A 24,719-nucleotide genomic window follows, 5' to 3' on the forward strand; every position below is an offset into this window, starting at 1 on the left:
TGTTTTCTTTCTTTCTTTCTTTCTTTCTTTCTTTCTTTCTTTCTTTCTTTCTCTCTTTCTTTCTATTTTTAAAATTTTAAAAATTGTTTTAATTTTTATTTTTTTAATATGAAATTTATTGTCACATTGGTTTCCATACAACACCCAGTGCTCATCCCAACTGGTGCCCTCCTCAGTGCCCATCACCTACCCTCCCCGCCCTCCCACTCCCCATCAACCCTCAGTTTATTCTCAGTTTTTAAGAGTCTGTTATGGTTTGGCTCTCTCTATATATAATGTTTTTTGCCTTCCCCTCCTGCATGGTCTTCTGTTAAGTTTCTCAGGATCCACATTAAGAGTGAAAACATATGGTATCTGTCTTTCTCTCTATGACTTATTTCACTTAGCATAACACTCTCTTTTTTTGAAAAAAAAAAGTTTTTTAATGTTTATTTATTCTTGAGACAGAGACAGCATACAAGCAGGGGAGGGGCAGAGAGAGAGGAAGACACAGAAAGTGAAGCAGGCTCCAGGCTCTGAGCTGTCAACAAGGAGCCCGAAGCAGGGCTCAAACTCACAAACCATGACATCATGACCTGAGCCAAAGTTGGATACTTAACCGACTGAGCCAGGCGCCCCTTGTGTTTCCTCTTATCCTCTTTTAGAGAAGAATGGAGGAAGTCCTTCTCAAGAGTGTATTCTTTTTTAAAAATGTTTATTTATTTTTGAGAGAGAATGTACACAAGCAGGAGAGGGGCAGAGAGAGGGACACCACAGAGGCCAATGTGGGGCTCGAACTCATGAACCATGAGATCATGACCTGAGCCAGCTGGATGCTTAACCGACTGAGCCACCCAGGCTCCCCTTGAGAGAATATTCTTGTGGGGAGGTTGTCACCACCACAAAGCCATTTCAGATAATTTTAGGTTTGAATGCAATGTAAGAAATCATACAGAGATATCCCATGTACTTTTACCCAGTTTGCTCCAGTGGTAGTATCTTGAAAATCTCTAATGCAATATCATGACCAATATATTGACATTGATATAGTCAAAATACAGAATAGTTCTCTCACCACAAAGATCTCTCATGTTGCCTTCTTATAGCCCCGCCTACTTCCCTCCTGCTCCCACCTGCCCTCTAACTCCTGCCAGTCACTAGTCTGTCCTCCCATTTCTCCTATTTACCATTTCACAGTTGTTATATAAATGAAATTGCACAAAATACAACCTTTTGGGAATGGCATTTTTCCCTGTTCATCCTCATCCTCTGGAGACCATTCAAGTTTTTTATCAATACAGTTGATCCTTAACAACTAGTAGGTTAGGGATGCTGATCTTCCCCCAAGCCCCATGAACTCAAAAATCTGCATATAACTTCTGGATTCACAAAAACTTAACTAGTAATAGCCTACTATTGACCTGAAGTCTTACTGATAAGATAAACAGTTGACTAACACAAATTTTGTATGTTATATGTATTCTATACTGTATTCTTACAACAAAGTAGCTAGAGAAAATAAAGTCACAAGGAAGAACAGATACATTTGTAGTACTGTACTATAAGAAATCTGTGTGTAAGGGGACCCACACACTTCAAACCCTTATTTTTCAAGGGTCAACTGTAGTTTGTTTCTTTTTATTGCCCACTAGTATTCCATGGTGTAGATGTATCCACCTCATTTATACCTTAGATGTATACTTAGATGTATACTTTATACTTAGATGTATACCTTATTTAAGCACTCACCCATTGAAGGACATCTGGGTTGTTTCCAGTTTGAGCTATTGTAAAGAAAAAAAAGCTGCTATAAATATGCATGTACAAGTTTTTGCATGAACATAAATTTTTACTGCTCTTAGATAAATGTTTGAGAGTGCAATTATTGCTGGACTATTTGGCAGTAACATGTTTAATTTTATAGGACCCATCAGTCTTCCTGAGTTGCTTTACCATTCATGGTTCCACCAGCAATGCATGAGTGATCCTGTTTCTCTGTGTCTTCACCAACATTTGATGTTGTCACAACTTTTATCTTTGCCATTCTGATAGGCGTTTAGTGACATTTATTGTAGTTTTAATCTGCATTTTCTCTGATGGCTTATTATGTTGAACATCTTTGCATTTGCTTTTTTGCTAGGCATGTATTATCTTTGGTAAAATGTTATGTCCATATCTTTTGTCTCTCTTTGAATTGGATTGCTTATTTCTTAGTTTTAAGTTCTTTATATATTCTAGATACTTGTCCTTTGTCAGACATAAGGTTTGCTACTACATTTTCCCAGTTTGTAGCTTGTCTTTTCATCCTCTTCACAGGGCCTTTCTTAAGGCAAAAGTTTTAAAGTTTGATCAAGTTCACTTGAGCAGTTTTTCATTTTAGAGATCATGTTACTGATCTCTTTTCCTAGGGGCGCCCCTGCGTGGCTCAGTTGGTTAAGTGTCAGACTCTTGATTTTGGCTCAAATCATGATTTCAACATTCCTAAGATCGAGCCTCACATCAAGCCTTGCATAGAGTTCCATGCTGACAGCATGGAGCCTGCTTGGGATTCTCTATCTCTCTGCCCCACCCTCCCCTCGCTCGCTCTCAAAAATAAGTAAACATTAAAAACAAACAAACAAACAAACCTCTTTTCCTAGACCCAAATCCTAAAGGTTTCTCTTATTTTTTCTTAATATTTTATGTTTTTGCATTTTACATTTGTCTGTGATACATTTTGATTTAACTCTTGTATAAGAGGTAAGAGTTAAGTTGAGGTTCATTGCTTTATCTATGGATATCTACTTGATCCAGCCCAATTTGGAAAGAAAGGCTAGCTTTCTCCCATTGAATTGCTTTTGCATATTTCCAGGAGATCATTTGAGCATATTCCTCTGGTACTATCTCTAGATTCTGTATTCTGTTCCAGTGGCCTGTGTGTCTCTTCCTCCAGTGATACACAATATTGATTATTTGAACTATAATAATCCTTGAAGTTGGGTACAAGGATTCCTCCCACTTTGTTCTTTTTCCAAATTGTCTTAGAATAGCCAAATCATTCTAATTTCTTTGATTTCTATATAAATTTTAGAGTATCTTGTCAATATTTTTAAAAGAGCTTTGCTGGGACTTTGATAGGAATTGTATTAAACTTGAATATCAGCTTGTGAAGAAATGACAACCTTTTAATGTGGAGTCTTCTAGTCAATGAACATGATATGTGTATTTATTTAAATCTACTTAATTTTTTCTACTAGCTTTTTGTGGCTTTCTTGATGTATTCATATACATGTTTGGTTAGATTGCTACCTATTTTTGAGCGATTATAAATGATATCTATCATGTTTTAAGGGTTTTTTAAAATGTTTATTTATTTTTGAGAGAGACAGAGACAGAGACAGAGTGTGAGTAGGGGAGGGGCAGAGAGAGAGGGAGGCACAGAATCTGAAGCAGGTTCCAGGCTCTGAGCTGTCAGCACAGAGCCCGATGTGGGACTCACACTCATGGACCATGAAATCATGACCTGAGCCAAAGTCAGACGCCCAACTGACTGACCCACCCAAGCGCCCCTATCATGTTTTAAATTTCAGTGTCCACCTGCTTATTGCTAGTATATAAAGATACAGTTGGCTTTTGTATGTGTATCTTAAATCCTATGATTTGATGAACACATTTTTTATTTCTAGGAGATTTAGTTTTTAGTTTATTTTTAGGTTCTCTGGGATTTTCTGACAATTATGTTTCTTGCAAATAAAGACAGTCATATTTTTGCCTTTTTTTAAATTTTTATACCTTTTCTTTCCTTTTATTGCCTTATTATACTGACTAGATCCTCCAATGTGTGCTACAAAAAAGTAGAGAGAGTGGCTGTCTTTTTTTGTGCCCAGTGTTAGGGAGAATATATTCATTTTTTCACCAGTCAGTAAAATATTAGCTGTAGGATTTTGTAGGTGTCCTTTATCAACATAAGGAAATTTCCTTCTATTCCTATTTTTTTTTTCTGAGAACTTATGTCATGAATGGATGTTGAATTTGTTTAAATTCTTTTTCTGCATCGATGGATATGATCATAAATGATAATTTTTTTTTCTTTAGCTTTTTAATATGGTGGTTAAACCAGCCCTGCATTCCTGAAATAAACATCATTTGGTTATGGTGTATAACTTACATATACATGAGTTTTATTTGCTAATAAACTGTTGAGGATTTTTGTTTCTGTAGTCATGAGGGATGTTGGTATGTAGTTTTATCTTCTTGTACTGTCTTTGATTGATTTTTGCATCAGGGTGATACTAGCTTTATAAAATGAATTGTGAAGTGTTCCCACACCTTATATTTTCTGGAAGAGATTGTGTTGCATTTACGTTAATTCTCTGAATGTTTGATAGAATTCTCCATCTGAGCTTGGAGATTTTTCTTTTTAGGAACTTTAACATTATTATTTCAGTTTCTTTAATGGTTATAGGATTAGTCAAGTTATCTGTTTTATATTGAACAAGGTTAGGTAGTTCATGTTTTTCAAAGATGTGATCAATTTCATGTCATCTCTCAGCTGTTATGTCTATAGAGCTATTTATGGTATTTTTTATTTTATTGTTTTGGTATCAGCAGGAGCTATGTTGATATCCCCATTCCATTCCTGATACAGGTAATTTGTACTCTCTGTCTTGTTTTCTTGGTTACTCTTTAGAGGTTTGTCAGTTTTGTTGTTCTTTTGAAAGATCAGTTCATTATTTCATTGTTTTTTTTTCTGTTTTTAATTTCATTGTTTTCTGCTCTTGTGTTTATTATTAACTTCTTTTACCTTGTTTGTTTGTTTGTTTTGTTTGTTTCTCTTTTTTTTTAGTTTCTTGAGGTAGGAATTTGGATTTATTGTTAGGCTTTTCATCTTCCCTAATGTAAGTCTGTAATAATATATACTTCCCTTTTAGCTCTGCAATAGCTGTGTCCCACATATATTAACATTTTATATTTTTATTTTCATTCAGTTCAGTTTACTTTTTAATTTCTCTTGAAACCTCTTCTTGACCCATGGGTTATTTAGAAGTGTGCTGTTTAGTTGCTAAGTATTTGGAGATTTTCATGTTCTCTTTTTGTGACTGATTTCTAGTTTGATTTCCATTGAGGTCAGAGAATACACTCTGTATGATTTCAATTATGCTAATTAGTTGAACCTTTTTTATGGCCCAAAATATGATATAGTATGGCATATATTCCACATATAATTGAAAATAAATGTGCATTCTGCCATTTTGTAGAGTGTTCCATGAATGCTGGTTAAATCTTATTGGTTGATGGTATTGTTGAGTTCTATTATATCTTTCTGATTTTCTTTCTGTTTGTACTCTCAATTTCAAAAGAAAGGTTTTAAAGACTCCATCTGCAGCTGTGGTTTTGTCTACTAGGTTTTGCTTAACTTGTTTATAGCTCTGTTTTGGGTGCATACTCAGGGTTGCTATGTCTTTTTGATGAATTGATCCTTTTATTATTGTATAGTATTTCTCTTTCTTTAATATATACATTTTGCTTTGAGTTCTATTTGATCTGATATTAACATAACTACTCTTGTATTTTTTAAAATTAATGCCTGCATGCTTCATGTTTTTCCATGTTTTTCATGTGTCTGTATCATGTTAAAAGTGAGTTTCTGGTAGACAGTATATAATTGGGTCATTCACATTACTAATCTCTTTCTTTTAATTGATGTTTTTAGACCATTTACATTTAACATGATTATTGGCATGTTAAGGCTTAAGTCTGTCATTTTAGTTTTGTTTTCTGTTTGTTTTCTTTCATTTTCATTTCTCTCTTTTTTCCTAACTTCTTGCATGTTACTTGAATGTATTTAGAATTTAATTTTGATTTATCTATAGTATTTTATGTTTATCTCTTTGCATAGCTTTTTTAGTGGTGGTTCTAGGTATTAAATTATATATGCATAGTTTATCACAGTCTACTGATGTTATCATTTTACAAATTTGAGTGCAGTGTAGACACCTTACCTCCCTTTATGTCTTCACTCTTCCTCATATATAGTACTTGGCTTAAATATATTCTCTACATATATTTAGAATTTTATCACTCTTATACTTTATTATTTTGCCACCAAACATGAGGCACCTGGGTGGCTCAGTCACTTGAGCATCCCACCTCAGCTCGGGTCATGGTCTCGCGGTCTGTGAGTTCAAGCCCGGCGTTGGGCTCTGTGCTGACAGCTCAGAGCCTGGAGCCTGCTTCGGATTCTGTGTCTCCCTCTCTCTCTGCCCCTCCCCCACTCATGCTCTGTCTCTCTCTGTCAAAAATAAATAAACATTAAAAAAAATTAAAAAAAGAAAAGAAAACTTAAGACCAAAGCAGTATCTGTTGTATTTACCCATGTTTTTGTTTTACTGTGTTTTTTCCTTCCAGATGTTTTAATTATCTTTTTAAATTACTTCCTTTTTGTTTATAGAACATCCTTTAGTCCTTTCAGAAGAGGTCTGCTCATGACTAATTCTCTTCACTTTCCTTCATCTGAGAATGTCTTGATTCACCTTTCATTCTGTAAGGGTACTTCCACTGGTTAAAGGATTCTGGGTAAACAGTTCTTTCCTTTCAGCCCTTAAAAGGTGTTATTCTACTTGTTTTTTATATCCATGGTTTCTGATATGAAATTTGTTGTAATTCAAATTACTTTTTTGCTATAGACAAGATGTTATTTCTCTCTTACTAATTTCATTATTTTTCTTTGTTTTCAGAGAGTTGCCTGTGATGTATCTTGGTTCGTATTTCTTACTGGATTTATGTTGTTTTGAATTTGCTCATTTTCCTGAACCCAAAGGTATATGTCTTGAAAAATAAGGGAAATGTTCAGCTGTTATTTCTTTGGGTATGTTTTTTGTAACCCTATCCTTTTCCTCTCCTTCTGTGACTTCAAGTGTAATGAATGTTAGATCTTTGGGTAAGGTCTTATGGATCCCTGCAGGTCTTATTGTTGTTGTTGTTGCTGTTTTCAGTCTATTTTCCTCTGTTTTTCAGATTGGATTATATCTATTCTGTCTAGTCCATAATATTCAAATAAATTCACTGATTCTTTCTTCTGTCCCCTCCATTCTGTCATGGAGCCCATTCCATGAGTTTTAAATTTTGATTATTGTATTTTTCACTACTAAAACCTACATGTGGCTCTTCTTTATGTCTCTGATTTCTTTACTGAATATATTTCTACATTTTTTCAATGTTTTTGTTTGTTTTAGCATATTCACAATTATTTATTTAAGCTATTATTTTGTGATTTTCTTTAAAATCTTTATCTGATAGTTTTTGTCATCAAGGTGTTCATATCTATTGATTATCTTTCTTTTTTTCATCCTCTTTGGAAATTTCTGGTTATTGGAATGATGAGTGATTCCCAACTGAAACCTGGACATTTTGGATATTATGTTATGAGTGTTTGTGAAGAGAATGCAATACATCATTACTGCCAGAGTGGGTACAAGTCCAATTTCCATACTCAGCTCTGTTGATACCCAAGGGCATGAAAGAAGGGTGTAGGAAGGGGAGGTAGATTTTACTATCCTTTGGGAATGAAAGTTCAGGTCCTCTCCAAACCTAAACTTTTCCAGCATGCCTCTTTATATCCTCTCCAGGGTAGAAGTCTAGGCTCACCACTTGGCCTCTGCTTCTGCAGGTGGGAGTGGGTCCACAGTTTTTCTGTGGTTGTTGGTTAGAGTAGAGCAGCTATTGTCCAAATTCTCTTGTCCTGTCAGGCTGTTCTTTTCCTAGTGATTTGGCTAGAGGAGAAAACTTTTTGTTGGGCCTTCTTAGTTTGTTTCCCTTTATAGTTCCAGCTTGCTGGTTCCTTCACCAAGAAGTCAAGGATATGTAATACAAAAGGAAAATTCAGGGGACTTACCACCTTTATTCCCCCTTGGGTTTTGAGGTCCCTAGCTATTCTTCCTTCTCTCTTTCTTTTAGAGTCCTATTATGTTCATTTTGTATATAATATCCAGGGATTTTATTTTATTTTTTTATTAAAAAAAATTAATGTTTATTTCTGAGAGAAAGACAGAGTGTGAGTCGGGGAGGGGCAGAGAGAGAGAGAGGGAGACGTAGAATCCTAAATAGGTTCGAAGTTCCCACCTGTCAGCACAGAGCCCAATGCGGGGCTTGAACCCACAAACCATGAGACCATGAACAGAGCCAAAGTCAGACGCTTAACTGACTGAGCCACCCAGGTGCCCCTGTAATGTCCAGGATTTTAGTTGTACTTCATGGGAGTAATAAAGTACATCTACTCCATGTTTTTGGAAGCTGAAGTCCTTAATACCATTTGCTTTTCAATGGGAACAGTAAACAAATTCTATATTTGATGATGTAGACATATTGTAAAATTAAAACTTTTTGGCTAAAATGTTAAAATTTCAATCATGAATCTTAAAAAACATGTCATTCACCAAAGAAAAGCATTAATTCTTGATGTCTTGCCTGTTTGTAATTAGATAATAGAAATACCACATGGAGAACTGATTGCCTCTGAAGAAGTTTGTATTTTCTGTCAATCTCATTAAAGAAAATACAAATATAGAAATAAAGTAAAGGCCATGACTTATTCCTATTTTTTTTTATTAAAATAAATGGTCTTTCAGAAGTGGTCTTACAATGTGCTATGCCAGATAAAATAAATCCATGACAAGAGAGTCTACATTATTTAAGTTAGGCTAGATTCTATACATTTTCTGTCCTTTTTGTTGTTTACCTTATAGGTTGATTAGAAATTAATGTTTGGATACCACTCTTTTGTATTTATATTTGATCTTACTATTTTGATCTTATGATCTTAGTACTACATAATAACCAAGAAGTCTTAAAAATAAAGTGAGTGGGGCATCTGGGTGGCTCATTCTGTTAAGTGTCCGACTCTTGATTTCGGCTCAGGTCATGATTTCACAGTTCATGAGTTTAAGCCCTGCATGAAGCTCTGCACTGATAGTGCACTATCTCTTTCTCTTTCTTCCTCTCTCTATGCCCCTCTCCACTCACCCACTTTGGGATTGGGATTCTCTTTCTTCCTCTCTCTATGCCCCTCTCCACTCACCCACTCTTTCTTGGTCTCTCTCTCTCAAAATAAATAAATAAACTTTAAAATAAAAAGGCTATCTTTTAAAATAAATAAAGTGAGTAACTATAATATGAAAGTCAATGGAAATGCAAAACGAAAAGGTAAATTCCTTTCCTCAAGTAATCCAGGGAAGAGGCGTTTAACTTCAAATGACAGAAGTCTTAAACTTGTTAATTTGAAATAATATGAAAGGTTCTGCATGAGTCGATAGGGTGAATGTGAAAGACCTTAGGACAGTAAAAATGTGTAGGATAAATTAATAAAGAAACCTTCAGAATTGGTTTTATTATTTGTGGGTGACACACTTCGTTTAATGGCATGAATGAAATTAAATGCATTTTGCTTTTGAATTCTACTGCTTCTCAGTGGAGATGGGTTTAAACATATATTGTGACAGAATTGAAGAGGGATATTATATCCATCATAAGTTTAACTAGATGCCAGATATTTCTTTTGTCTAGAAAAAACGGATGGCTTGGAGATATTAAATCCACACCCACGTGTGCTCACACACACCAAACTGGATCTTGATAAGCAAAGATTAACTTCTAAAAGTAAGTCTAGTTCATGACTGTATGATGAAAAACTAGTTATTTGCTACTCCCTGTTTTTTTGCACTTACTCTTTTAAGGGGACGTCATTAGTAAACAATATCTTCTCTGTGACTGAAAGGACTTTTATATTCAGATGGTGTTTTTTATGTTGGTTCGGGTCTCATTCATAGAAATGAGTGGAAATCTCCAAATAAAAATATGTCAGAGAATCTGATCTAGTAGTTCATAAAATAAAAGAAAAAGAAAAGGCTAGTATACATATGAAAAATTGCTGTAGATAGCGGGAGGTAGTCAGACATTTTCAAAACAAAGCTAATGAAGATATAAATTGGAATAATAGTTCTAGAGGGCAGTTTGTCAGGATATGTCAGGAACCATGCAAACCCTTTGTCCCAGTAATTTCACTCCAAAGAATCTGTTCCAAGAAAAATAATCAGAGAAGCACAGAAAAAATTAAATAAGAGTATGCATCAAAATATCTCTATCAGTTTTCTGTTGTTTTCACTGTTTATTATTTTTCTTCCTAATCCTGGTACTATTTATCTTTTACATTTGACAGTTGTTTCATAGTATCAATTTCCAAATTGGTAAAGAAATATAATAAATACTATTTTCAAAAGCATATATTAAAATTGTCATAGTTAACCCGTTTCAATCCCATACCGTGGTAGCCAGTTAAGAATTGAATATTCTTCTTATGGTCTTTGTTACTCTTTAGGCACAAAATCCCTTTAATTCTTTCTTGTGTCTGTGACCGAAATGTTTTAAATGGTAGACACCAGAAACTGTAATAAAAAGCCAACCAATAAGTAAGAGGCTCTGTGTGCTTAAAATGCAGGGCCACCTGGTATGGAATCCACAGATCTTGTGTTAGATTCCAGCTCTGTTACTAACCTTTGGCAAGTCTGTTAATCCCTCTGGAGGCAATTTTCTTTTTATTACTTGAAACATATGATGTTGTTGTTTTTGTTGGTTGAAACATTTCTATAGTGGCAATTTCTTGTTCAACACAATAAAGTGAATAATAGATTTTCTCCTAGCACCAGTGATCTGTAAGTGTATTGTAGAGTTAAGGCTGAATTGTCTTAAACAAATAGTTTCATCTTCAAAAAATCTGCTTCAAGAGGCAAAGGAGACTCTGGCCATTCACAAACCTTCACATATTAACTAGTGAAATGGTTAGGTTATTCTTTCATTTAAAAAGTATTTTCCTGGTTCCCAATCCTGTGTTATGTTGAGGCACAAAAATAAAATACTAGGGGCCCACTAGGTTGAAAAGAGTTAATTGGTACATGTTCAATCTTGAAGACACCAAATTCCAATAGTCTAAGAAAGTTTAAGTATAAGTTAGAAAATATCAGAATTGAGAATTTTTTAAAATGTCATAAAAATAATAGGTCAGACTCTAGGTACTAAAGTATTTTGTGTTTGATGAAATGAGGGAAAAGGAGAGAAAATGTAAATTAAAGAAAAATATTTACTTTAAAATGATGTAACTTATAAGAGTATAAAGTTTTTTAAAGAAATTATACAATTCTATTCTTTTACAGTTTCCATGAAGTGATGCAATCTTACATGGTCTCATTTTAAGGGGATGGAAAATGAGTTTGTTGATACAGTATGTGTGCTCTAATAGAAATAACAATAGACATGGAGTCATTGCAGGGAAAATCTGGAATCTGATTGCTGTACTCCTAAGAGGGCAGAGAGATTCAGATAACCTCATGAGCTAAAGATATTTATTATCATTCTAGTAAGATTCATGCTTCTTTGGGAAAAGAAACTGTAAAATAATCCACCTGTTGGAAGCAGTGATACTTGGCAGAGGTTCAGGACCCCCCTCTCCCCGCCCCCCCACCAACACACTCTCTTCTTCCCTCTGCCCTGGCCGTGGTGCTGATTCTGCTGGAAGTAAGCAGCCAATCATGGTGCATTATCTCACACTGGAAAAATGTCACCGGCAACACACCAGAATCAGAACCAGTAGACATGCATTCGGGGTCTTGCAACATATCATATTCTAGTGGAGACAAACCAAAAGGGATGGAGAGAATTTCTTTGAGTTCCTACCAGACGTTTCTTATATACAAAGCTGTTGAGTTAGTAGAGAAATCATGTGGACATGTGCAGTCTTTTTCAGCTACTCCTTTGAGACTTCCTGTTTTGAAGAAGTCTGTCATGTCCTGGCTGACATGTTGAAAAGAAACTCTTTTGCTCCAGTCTTTGCGAAGTACTTCAAATTAACAAAGAGAGCAGTGAGTCACTCCTCATAGGGTTCACATGGGCAATGAATATTTGGTCCAAGAAGGGCAGTCTCTGGAAGAAAATGATGATGTGGTCAGTAGGGAGGCACTCATGCAGGAATTCAGAAGAGGGCACTGAGCCAGTTCCTTGCTGCACAGCCGTACAGTCCCCATTAACCACAGGGAACCGCTCTGAAGCCAGGACTCTGAAGGGGATGACAGTGGCTGTGGCCTTTCCATGCTGCTTCTTAGGCATATCAGATGAGAATGCCAGAGAGTCACACACTCTGGAATTACCTGCACCTTCACGTGAAATCCCTCAGGGCCGATCATCACAAATCTTAGGCAAAGAAATGTTCTGCATTTTCAAGGGTTTAACCCCACTGACTAATAGAACTGGAAGACATTGTTGATGGTAGAGGGCAGGAGCACGTGTGCTTGATATTGGCAGCTTTCAATATAGCATGTCTCCAGGTTCTTAGAAATTCTCTCAGTTTGGTATTATTTTTTTTTTCTCTACACATTTGCAATGTCATCTGGAGAATCAAGCTGTGTTTCTGTAGTGTCAAGAATAAAGCTAAAAAGAATTCCACCTGGTTAATTTAATCCTCTCTCTTTTCTCTTCTCCTGCTCTTTCTCTTCTGCCTTTCCAAATACTTTTCTGACTACTAGAGATGAGTTGCAGGATAATAGAAACTTAATGAGGCTTCTCATAAGTGTTTGAATCGAAAACTTGAATGTCTAAAGAAATACTGATGGGCTCCTTAATAAAGGAACAATTTCTAATCCATTTGGTTATTAAGTGCTCCCAAGCAAGTGTAATAAAAACATCCCAAGTCCTGGATAAGAACTCTAACAGGGGATTCGTTGCTTTCAGTGTATCTGAATACAGCCTCTGCTTCCTGTTTGGGCAGGTGTCCAGTCACAAATGGATTTCTCAAATGGGCTCCTTTGCACCTCGCTTACCAGATGGAGAGGGTTTGAGTAGGTGAAGCTGAAATTCCAAATGTGGTTCTCGAATTTTACTTTGAGATTGTTCATCCTAAAAATTATTAGTCTCCCCATCACTGGAGGATAAAGGTTACATGCATTTGGCAGTTGTATTAAGTGTCAATTATTTAAATGGAAAAAGTGGCATGGAATTTTCCATTTTTCTTTTACAACAGATCGCTATGGAGTAAGTTTTAAACAGGTTGAAACCTTCTGTTGTCTTTTCTCTTTTAATAAATCTCAGAAGCTGTATGACATCAAAATTGCTCATGAATTATTTGCACATCTACCTGAAGCTAATATCTACTTTTTAAATTTACTACCTCTCTTCTGAAAGTGTGTATATTTGTGTTTTATGAATCTATGTATACATATATATGTATATATATATATACCTGTATATATATATATATATATATATATATATATATATATTAATAAAAATACACTTCCATTTTTGTTAAGTCACACATAAGCTCATATTACATCCTGACAGAGTCATATCATGTAAAAAGAATAAAACTTTGCTTGCCTTGAAAACTTAAAAATACTGATTTCCCAGTAATGACACTTTAAAAACAGATGAAGAAACAGGCAAACATATACTATGAGACCATACAGTATTTTCATATGAATTACCTATGAGTCATCCCCTGTGTGTCTCTGTTTCCATTTAGAATTTTGATAAAAATTACCTTTTAGGTTTATTTACAATTCTATTTTTTATTCCCTTTTATAAAGAAAGGACAAATATGATCTTATTTTATAAGAAATCCCTGCAAATAAAAATGGAAACATTAGAATATATATTTTGTTTAGATATTTCTAAATAATGTTTGAAAGTTTCTCCCAGAGATATGGCTTCATGTTCACTGAACACATACGTGCTGTAAGCTGACCTGGTTTGTGTAAATTAGGACTCTGTTAAAAATGCAGATTATAGAAAACCTGATTAAGAGTGGCTTAAGTTTATTGTGGTGATTTTTCTTATGTAACAATTCTGAGGCAGGCAATCCAAGTCTAAAGCAACATATTCATAGTATCATGATGCACTTAGACATTTTCTGTTTTTCTGTTTCTCCACCCATGTCATGTGATTTTTTTTTTTCCTGATGGTGATAAAATGACTGCTGCATGTCCAGCATCACATCAGTTTTCAGGCAGAAAGAAGCGAGGAGAGCAAGAGGCTAATGAGGGCTCAGAAAAGCTTGCCAGCTGTCTATCCTTTAAAAAAGTTTCCTATCTGTTCCATCTCATTGAACATAGTGGGTCCCATGACAGGAAAGGGGGCGAGAAAGGGGAGTAGTTTAGCTTTCTGGCCTCAGAAGAAGAAGGCAACTACAGTGGCTTTGGAGATGTCTGCCAGCCCATTCATTGCAACTGTCAGTGGTCACACCAGGCAAAGCAGTCTAGCTAAGCAGCTACTTCTTTTCCTTCTGATCATTGAATGATTTGACTTATAAGTCAGTTTTTATTTTTGAGAGTGTATCCAGAAGCTCTGCAGAAATTAGATACCTAAAGATACCGTCTTTCTGAAGCCTGTCACAACTGCACTTCTATGAGATAATACTCCACATTTAGTCATAGAGATTTACACTCTCTGAGGCATTTTTATGTTATGTGTGTGTATGTGTATATATATATATATATATACACATACACACACACACACACACACACACACACACACATTTGTCAAAGCTAAAATGGGCATTAAGATTTATTTCTGTTTTTGATGACATTATGTCTAGAGAATATTTACTTCAATTACAAAACAACCTTTTTATTGATTATCATTCCAAATTTATGGGTAGTGGTTTTCAATTCGAAAAATCTTGCAGTTAGCAAAAATGGCAATTGTATGCCTGCGTGCAGACAGATGGCATACCTCAGCAATTTAGTTTGTTCATCTTACAGAAAAGTATGAATTCCCTCAGGACCAACATGCCTAGTTCATATCAGCTATGGAGGCAGCAAGAGTAAAATGTGGGACTGACACAATGTGGACATAGTCTGTCTGTAAAGCCTGAAGAATGAAATTCAATATTTTGGTGATTTTTATGATTGTGTTTTGCTTTGTTTTATATATTTTAATTAAAAACATCTTTTTTTCCATTAATACCTACACGCTCAAGTCTATTATTATGATATAACTTGAACTTTGTCAGAGAACACAGATTCAGAATATTTAAGATGTCCGACTTCGGTCAAGTTCCTGAGTGGGGAGTGTGAGCTTCTGTTTTCTTCTTGGCAAATGGGGACATTACCACATGAATCACAGTCATGTTTCCGTGAGATAAAACATGGGACGTGCCTAGCACAGAGCCTGGGCAGAGCAAAGACTTAGTTTCTTTTCCTTCCTTCCTCTTTATTTCTAGCTTTTTACCTTCATACCTGAAAGTGCCTGGCTCTTTTATAATCTTTATTTCAGATTGGGGCGGGGGCAGGTGTGTGCTGGGGGAAAGAGAAAGGTGCAATAGTGAACAGAGTTGCAGAGTCATTCTGGAGTGTCCCAGGAGCTTAGAGATTCAGAGGACAGCAGTCACTGCCAGAGAAATCTTTTCCAGAACTTTTAAAACTATGTCCTGTTGGGTTTGTATGGAGACAACTGGACATCAAAGCCGTGCATTCCTATCAGCAGCGGATACCGCTGGTTGCCTGCCCCCTGCAGATTCCCTCTTCCTCCCTTCATGTCACAATCTTGCTTTGGTTTGAGGTGCTCACGTGTCCACGACATACATATAATTTTCAGCCTCTTTTGCTAAATTGTGATGCAGTCAGGTAGTGACATCTAAATGTAAGGCATTGGTAGCGCTTCTGGGAAACCTTTTAAAAGGGAGTAGACGGTGGCACATACAATTTCTCCTTTTCCTTCCTTTCCTCCCTTCCCATTGCCTGGCATAGGGAGACACAGTTGCCGTTCTAAACCATGAGGATGAAAGCCACACGCAAAGATGGGTGATATCTGGAGTATTCTTTCTAGACTTCTTTTGGTTGTGGTATATTCCCTGGAGGGCTTAAAATTGGGCTTTCTATCGCGTAAACCCCTATGTGCTAAGAGCCGTGTTATTTATTTATATTTTTTACATGCAGCTGTATCCAGTTTTCAACTGTTGAAATAACTTAAAAGAGAATGTATGGAGACTAATGACAATTTACCCTCCTAATAGCCCTCTGCTGCCATATGATAAAATCTGCTTCCTTCACTTGATAGTCCAGGAAGCCCCAACTGCTTTAGAAATCACAGTAGAAAGGAAGGGCTTTAGAACAATGGTATTCTTTTTCCGTTCATCATTAAATTCCCATACTCATAGGCTCACACTTCTCTACTGTGTGCAGAATACACCTACGTTATAAAACCTGTTTTTACTTAGCAGCGCCTTAGTGGGTAACATCCTTCCGCAAACATTCTTTTCCTATATACAAGGATCATAGGTTTTATCTATCTATCTATCTATCTATCTATCTATCTATCTATCTATCTAGAGAGATAGCTTGAGCAGGGGAGAGGGGAAGGAGGAAAGAGAATCTCTGCATGGAGCCTGATGCAGGGCTCAATCACATGACCTTCAGATCATGACTTGAGCCGAAATCAAGAGTTGGATGCTCAACCAACTGAGCTACTCAGGCACCCCTCCTCTTAGGTTTTAAAGCATGAATTTGGGGACAGAGCTGCTGTATGATTATGATCTGCTTTATCAAACAGTGAAAATGTTAAATATGTAAATGCTGCATATGGGTACATTAAACCATAATGTCATAAGAAGTACTAGGGTTGTCATTGTCTGAATTTAAACATTCATTACTAAATGCTTTTATTTTGTATAACTTGTAAATTGTGTTGGGTGAGGTTGGATGGTGATAATAATTTGCTTAGTAAGATAAAATTTGTCAAACTGGAAATATATAGTGATGGGCCTAGCTTCCTCATAAATGGGCTGTCGATTATATAGCCCTATCTTCTGTTTACGTTACCTGTGAATCTAGATAGTGAATTTCTAATTAGCTGACAAAACGCAGTAGTGTAGTAAATCCTTGTCCTATACATTCACGCGTGTTTTGTGTTTCTTGTATTCATCTTGTAAATACTTTAACTCACATGGTTTATGAGCAGCACAGGCCCACTATGGTGTAATCATACATCTGTGGGCCAGATTTTCCCCTTGGCTTCTGTTGGAGTTTTCTGCCTCCATCTGTAGGACTGTTTACAACCATATGCTTTGGGGATCATGTGAGAGAAAAAAGGGCTGGTTAAGAACACCAGAAGATGGATGGCAAGCCATTCTGGGCTACTGAAATTTTTCAGTTGATGCAGCCGGGGAAAGTATGCTGCTTGCCAAGGCTCTGTTTTCTCAGCGTGGGGGTATAGGGAATAATGGCTGAGAAGCACCCTACCCCCAGGGTTTCTCTATCTATTGACAGTTTTTTTTTGCCATTCTTCATAGTTAAATGCAGTAGTATTTAGACATTACTTGGGAGAGAGGGGGAGGATTGAAATTTGAGAAGGAGAGCTATCAATTTTATGCTACTGGTGGCTGTTGAATTTTTGTCATGTTTCAGTGTTAATGGAACTTCAGTTTTCCCCTAGAGTATTGAATTGGAGTGGGAGGAAATTCTTGTGAATTTCAGGCAAATGACAGGTGACTATCAGGGCAGTTCACTTTTCCTTGTGTCTGTTCAATCAGAAGTGTGGACTAACAGGAAATGAATAACCTGAATGTGCTGCTGAATTTTGTGTCAGCATTGAGTCATATTTACTCCATAATAGATCATCAAGACTTTAAGTGCTTTTATCAGGATATTTCTCCAGCTTGACATGTTGGGCTTCTGGTGTATGGGGATTACTGACTCCCTGTTCAGTATACTGCCCTCTACAAGGGGGTGTTTGTACTAGTGTGTCAATAAGGCTTCTTTAACCAAAAAGAGTTTCCAGAAGAGCCAGTGCATGAAAGGTTAAAAGATCCTTATGGTAAAATGTCCCAAACTGGATAAATACCTGTTTTATCCTAGCCAGGCTTACTAAAGTGTATTGTCATTAACTTACTCTGACTTAGTGTTCGTTTCTCAACTGTTGAAGTGGGAGAATGATTTATGCCTCCTTCCCAAGAGATGGAGTTACAAGCAAAGTACTCATGATTGGCACAACACTTGGGGTTCTCAGAAAGCTACTTAAATGCTAAATGATAGCATTCAATACGTTACATAGAAGCTTGTTAATGTATGTTAGAATACAGTTCATAATGGGAATATGAGAAATGGATAGGTCTTGACAGTCAAAACCGCTCCTCAGTTGAAACCGCTAAGATGTAAAATTACTCTCTGGCATTGCTTATCATTGTGCAACAGAGCCTGCTATCTTTGAGGGATTATTTTGAACTTCCTATCATTTGTAGAAAAGGATCATGTCCCATGAAATGCCATCTGTGCCCACATATTGGATGTCAGACATGGTATGATGCCACTATCTATCTATCTATCTATTTATTTATTTATTTATTTTTAACTATCATAAACAACCTTATAACATGGCTGATAAAGGGGATAGGATGCACTGGGTGATAGTGAGGGGGAATTTGAAAATCACCTTATTAGGTAAATGAATTCTACTTAGTGTGGTCCCCAAATTGGAATACCTAGAGGATTCCTATGTATCCCAAACCCTAGAATTTAGACAGATTTAATAGACAATTAGCGTGTCATATATATCTCTGATGCAGCGTGGACAAGGAATCAGGAGACCCAAATTGCACTCTTGGCCCTGCCTGGTATTGTGCCATGGGCCTTTAGTTATCTCATCAGTGAAATATGTGGGGTGCCTCTTTTTACTTACTTGGAAACACTAATGTCATGTGTTTAAGAGTACAGTACGATATTATGAGATATGGTCTGGTGTTCAGCCTTATGGTTTCAGAAACCTGATTTATTGGCATACTGAATGTGAATCTGTCTCTTAGGATCCCCCACACAAGCTCCCATAAACTAATGAATAAAAGCAGAATGCCAATGTATTAATATATAATGAGAAATAACACTACCAGAGGGGCCATCAGCTTTTGGCTAGCTGATTTTCTTCCTAAAGGCAGGCTACTTGGGAAACCAGAATATAATTAAAAGCCTATACAGGTTGAATGAAATCAGTTTAGATTAAATGGCATCAATCTAAAGTAACTTAATTCGTGCATATAAGGCTTTATTTATCCCTGGGACCAGAGAGAATATATCTTTGGGCCAAAGCATTCCCTCCCTGGGACCATGCCTCTGAGAATGTTCCCTTTCTACATCTTTCTAAATTTCCATTGCCAGCTCTTCTGACTGGTTCATTATTATTGATGATAGCCAGGTTTCCATGTCTGGGAGCCATTTCTGTCTCTTCAAAATGACTTACCTTATCTCTCTCTAACCCATTATGTACTAATTTTATAATTCAATTTTCAGAAGGAAACCTTATCTCTCTTATTTCTAAGTTCTTGGTGGAATTTCTCTCCATAGCCCTGGCCCTCTCCTCACTGCCTATGTTAGGTTAATTCAATATTGAGAGAAGTCAGGTCTAGGGCAACTTTCTACTCACTTAATGCATTTATTTGGGAAGTTCTTGGTGTTTAAGAGGCAGTTAGACTTTTCAGATTTACTCTTATCCTATAGAAAAGAATCAAATTCCTTCGATTTTGACAACAGAGAAGAAAGAATATTACATTTTGGTCCCAGTTTAGTGTCCAATAAAAAGACAAGCACACAAACAAAAACCTAGAAGAACCCCTGTGGATGTGTCATTTCCACTGATTTATCTTAGGAAAGTAAAGGATAGGGGAGCCTGGGTGGCTCAGTTGGCTGAGTCTCTGACTTTGGCTCAGGTCATGATCTCACAGTTCATAGGTTCGAGCCTTGTGTCGGGCTCTGCGCTTACAGCTCAAAGCCTGGAGCCTACTTTGGATTCTGTGTCTCCTTCTCACTTTGCCCCTCCCCCGCTTGTGCACACTCGCTCTCTCGCTCTCTCTATAACATAAACATTAAAGAAAAGAAATTAAAAGAAAAAAAACCCTGCCCTTACTGGAGGTCTTCTAGGAAAATGAACAACCATTGTTTTTGGAAGCTTTGGTGTAAGAGAAATCTGTTTGAAGTCCCTAAGACCCACAGTTAAATTATTCAGTTTTATTCACCGCACCAATTAGGTCACGCTTTATTAGTGTGGTTAAGGAACCCTGAGAGGAAAGATGCTAATGGAGTTTCAAAAATTTTCCCCCTCACAGCTGTGCTGAATTTCAGCCCTGCCCCAGATTCAGGCACCTACCTGCTTTGTATGCTACCAGCACGACCCAGAACTCTTGATATTGCTGGACTCCCCTTGTGTTGACTTGTTCTCCCTGCTCCCCATGCAGGGGCTAGTGTTTAGGGTACAAGTCTCCTTCCCTCATGCAACTGCTGTCTTTTGCTTTTCCAGGAGGCATAACTTCCTGTTTCTGGCAGGTTTCTGAGCAGCCGGCTTGTGAGGGCTCCAGGGGATCAAATCCATAAAAGATCCCAATTTTTTCAAACTCCATTAGTATCTTTCCTGTCAGGGTTCCTGGCTGTGGCTTCTATACTTAGTTAACAAAATGAGCAGTCATGAGGATGGGGTGGAGGAGTGCCAGGAAGGCTGGAGTACCTCTGGTGAAACTTGGTATATGGAAATCCCTTCCTCGGGGACTCTTGTTCCTGGCCATTCTTCCCACACATTTGGAAGGGATGCATGAATGTTATCTTATAGGAGGTTGGATTATGGCAGCAGAGAAAAATGAGGATGACACTGAGGAGGTATTGCCTATAGGCACTCTCTAAAGAGCCTTTAAGACTTAAATCAGGGACACCTGGGTGGCTCAGTCAGTGAAACATCAAACTCTTGATTTCGGCTCTCGTCATGAGTTCACACCCCCAATATGGTTCTGCACTGACAGCGGTGTGGAGCCTGCTTGGGATTCTCTCTCTTCCCCTTCCCTGCTCTCTCTGACCCCCACCCCCACCCCCTCTCTCAAAATAAATAAATAAACTTTTTTTTTTTTAAAGACTTAGGTCATTCTGCTTATATCTTTTCTGTGACTTCCTGGTAAATTTAAATTTTGACATCTCATCATGGCCATCTGTCATAGCCTACCTTTCCAGGCTTACCTCAGACCTCATTCTCCTTTGCTCTTTATACCGTAGCCACACTGCTCCCCTTCTGGGTCTCAAAACCTCATACTCTATGGGCTCAAAGGCCATAGGTCTTGAGACCTGACCCTGACCCTCCTCTTCTTCAGCTGATTCCTTCTCATTCATGGTGAGATCCTGATTGCTGGCCCTGTCCTGTGTTCCCATTTTTCATAGAACTTCTCATAGGACTTGTCACAGTTTGGACTTTTATATTTATGTGTGTGTGTGTGTGTGTGTGTGTGTGTGTGTGTGTGTGTGTTTAATTGACAGGCTTACAAGGCTAGCAAGAACATCCGTCTCATATGTTATCATATGCTTAGCCTTTAGCACCACCTCTAGCATATAGTAGGCGCTCAATAAGTATTTTATAAGTGAATGGTGAATAGATGAATCTTAAGGTTCCAGTCTAATGATGTGCAAGTGGCATCCACAATGCTGGCACAGTCGCTAAATCCAAGGATTCAAAATTAGTTCTGTATAGAACTAATATTAAGATTTGTGATAAAGGAATATTGATGCATTTTCTTTAACTTCCACAGATATGTATACGGAGTGTATCATCCGTCCCCTAATATCTTCCAGGGACTCCTTAATTCTTACTTTTTTTTAATGTTTATTTAAAACATTAGAGAATAAACATTTAATGTTTATTTAAAACATTATTTAAAACATTATTTAAATGAGAGAGAGAGAGAGAGAGAGAGAGAGAATGAGAGGGGGGAGGGGCAGAGAGAGAGGGAGACACAGAATCCGAAGCAGGCTCCAGGCTCCCAGCTGTCAACACAGAGCCTGACGCGGGGCTCAAAGCCACGGGTCCTGAGATCATGACCTGATCCGAAGTCGGACGCTTAACCCACTGAGCCACCCAGGCACCCCTCCTTTTTTTTTTTTTTTTTAATAGAGAGATAAATGTTAAATGTCCTGTTCAGATGAAGTGCCATTCTAACATAATCTCTTTGGTAAATTAATGAAAGAGTGATACGTGATTGATAATACCGGGGATGTAATACCGATGATGATCTGGATGGCAGGAACTTTGTGTAATGTAGCTGATCTTGGCACCTGTCTTTGGAAATTGCTTGGCTTAAACAGCATCAGGGATGCCCTCCCTATGGATCATTGTTCTTTTAAAATCTTTATCTACTCAGTCACTCTAAAAAAACAAACAAACAGGTTAATAGTATGTTGTACTCACACGTGTATGTGCATATTCATTTGCACGGTAAACATGTGTTTCTCACAAAAAGCAATGTGTTACAGAACGTTCACCCCTGGGAAGAGAAATATACAGTGTACCTTGTGTGGATTGGGATTATGCAAAGATCCCACATCCATTTCCTTTATAGCATCTATATATTCTGATATTATTTTGATTTTATTCAGTTGGAAGTGCAGTAGTCTACCTTATCCATGGAGAGTACGCTCCAGGACCTCCAGTGGAGGCTCAAAACCATGCATAGTACCAAACACATATACTATGTGTTTTTCTATACGTACATACTTTACGATGAAGTTTATTAATTGGACACGGTGAGAGAGTAATAATAATAATAAAATAGAACAATTATAGTGATATACTATAGTAAAAGTTATGTGAATGTGGTCTCTCTCAATTACCGTAGTGTACTGTACTCACCCTTCTCCTGGTGATGATGTGAGATGATAAAATGCCTGTGTGATGAGACAGAGCGAGGTGAATGTCGCAAGCATTGTGACGTAGCTAATATAGTCTTAGGCTGCTGTTGACCTTCAGATCATACGTCAGGAGGCTCATCTTCTTCAGACCACAGCTCACTGCAGGTAACTGAACTCTGGGAAGTAAAACTACGGCTCATGGGGAACTTCAGCATTTTCCACATATTATGTTGATACAACTTCTTTCTTCAGTGCCCTCTTGAGACACCCTGACCTAAAACACCTGTCAAATTTAAATTGATGCTGTTTTTGTCCTTATTGAGGATATTCTGGTAGGTGATTTTTACTTTTCTGATTGGCCTGTCTTATTAAGACAGCTGTTTCACTACATTGTCTCCACATTACAATTTGAATTTGAAAATTTTTATGTTAGAAAGTAAAAAAAAAAAAAAGTCTCTTGATGTTATCTCTCAGAAGGGAAGTAGTACACATACTCTGGCAATTAGAAGACATTTACATTGCACTTCAAAATTATCCTATCACAATGTCTGTAGGCCATCACTTGTGCTGAGCCAAGTATGGCCTACATAGGTTCTTGTCTTTTTATACTTTCTTCTTTCAAAATGTGGTTGTTTCAGGCACCAATCAAAGAAGCAAAAAGGAAATCGGCAGAATATATTGAGATGCCATTTGGTGTGTGGCCATGGATTGGTGATACCCCATGGATAGGGGGCATTTCAGAGGCAGGAATGCTTTGCATCATAGACTGATGCTAATTCTACCATGGCAAGGGAAGCTGGTGACTTCAGAGCCTGCTGCTTTATTTCCCATTTTAGCAATTACCATATGGCTCATATGGTACCTACCAGCAGGCTTTGCCAAGCAGGGCCACTGAGTAGCCTGTGGCATTTTGAACATCCCGCTGGGTCTGTATCATAACCAAGAATGATTTCTATTGTTAGCAAAATCTGTGAGCAATCCTCCTGAGGTGAATAGAACCCAGAGAGATGGCTTCTTTGGGGTTTCCCTGAGTCAGAGTCAAAAATTGGTGGAAAGAAATCTTTGGCAGCAGATATTTTTACATCACTGTACTGGAAAAGTCTTGGAGAAAACTGGTATGATGGAGAACATAGGCTGATTTGCTTAACCTAAATCCTTTTAGAAAGTCTACTTTGTTTGTTTCAAAACATCAATTTTGGTGTTTTATTTTTCTTATTATAGTTATACAAACAATGGATGAATTTAATTAATTCCCCCTTAAGAGAAATTGGAACATTATAGATGGAGCAGAAATCTGCCCCACCATCCACCAGTGTGGGCCCCCCCACTTCTCCCTCTGCTCCCCACCCCCACAGACTTTTCTGCATAACTCCTTTTTTTTTTAGTAATACTTTATTTTTTTTAATTTATTTTTTTATTTTTTTAAATTTACATCCAAGTTAGCGTATAGTGCAACAATGATTTCAGGAGCAGATTACTAAATGCCCCTTACCCATTTAGCCCATCCCCCCTCCCACAACCCCTCCAGTAGCCCTCTGTTTGTTCTCTATATTTAAGAGTCTCTTGTATTTTGTCCCCTCCCTGTTTTTATATTATTTTTACTTCCCTTCCCTTGCGTTCATCTGTTTTGTGTTTTAAAGTGCTCACATGAGTGAAGTAATATATTTTCTTTCTCTGACTAATTTTGCTTAGCATAATACCCTCTAGTTTATCCATGTAGTTGCAAATGGCAAGATTTCATTCTTTTTGATTGCTGAGTAATACTTCATTGTGCATATATATACATCTTCTTTATTCATTCATCCATCGATGGACATTTGGGCTCTTTCCATACTTTGGCTATTGTTGATAGTGCTGCTGTAAACATGGGGGTGTGTGTGTCCCTTTGAAACAGCACACCTGTATCCCACAGATAAATGCCTAGTAGTGCAATTGCTGGGTCGTAGGGTAGTTGTATTTTTAGTTTCTTGAGGAGCTTCCATAATGTTTTCCAGAGTGGCTGTGGCAGTTTGCATTCCCACCAGCAGTGCAAAAGAGGATCTACATAACCCTTAAGACTTAAGATTCTTAAGA

The 24,719-nt window shown here is 37.3% G+C and overlaps 1 protein-coding gene across 2 annotated transcripts in view; it reads left to right on the top strand.

Moving 5' to 3' along the window:
• PRR16 (proline rich 16) overlaps positions 1–24,719 on the top strand; it is a 200,556-nt gene that overhangs the window by 23,005 nt on the left and 152,832 nt on the right. Inside the window, exon 1 of one of the 2 annotated variants that reach the window (XM_042933698.1) lies at positions 22,781–22,811. The exons of the other annotated variant lie outside the window; for it this stretch is intronic. The gene's annotated coding sequence lies outside the window, so the exon portion shown is untranslated. Of the gene's footprint in view, positions 1–22,780; positions 22,812–24,719 lie in introns of those variants that run through there. 2 annotated transcript variants of the gene reach the window in all.

Source organism: Panthera leo, chromosome A1 (assembly GCF_018350215.1).
Source record: "Panthera leo isolate Ple1 chromosome A1, P.leo_Ple1_pat1.1, whole genome shotgun sequence".
In the NCBI taxonomy this organism is placed as follows: Eukaryota; Metazoa; Chordata; class Mammalia; order Carnivora; family Felidae; genus Panthera; species Panthera leo.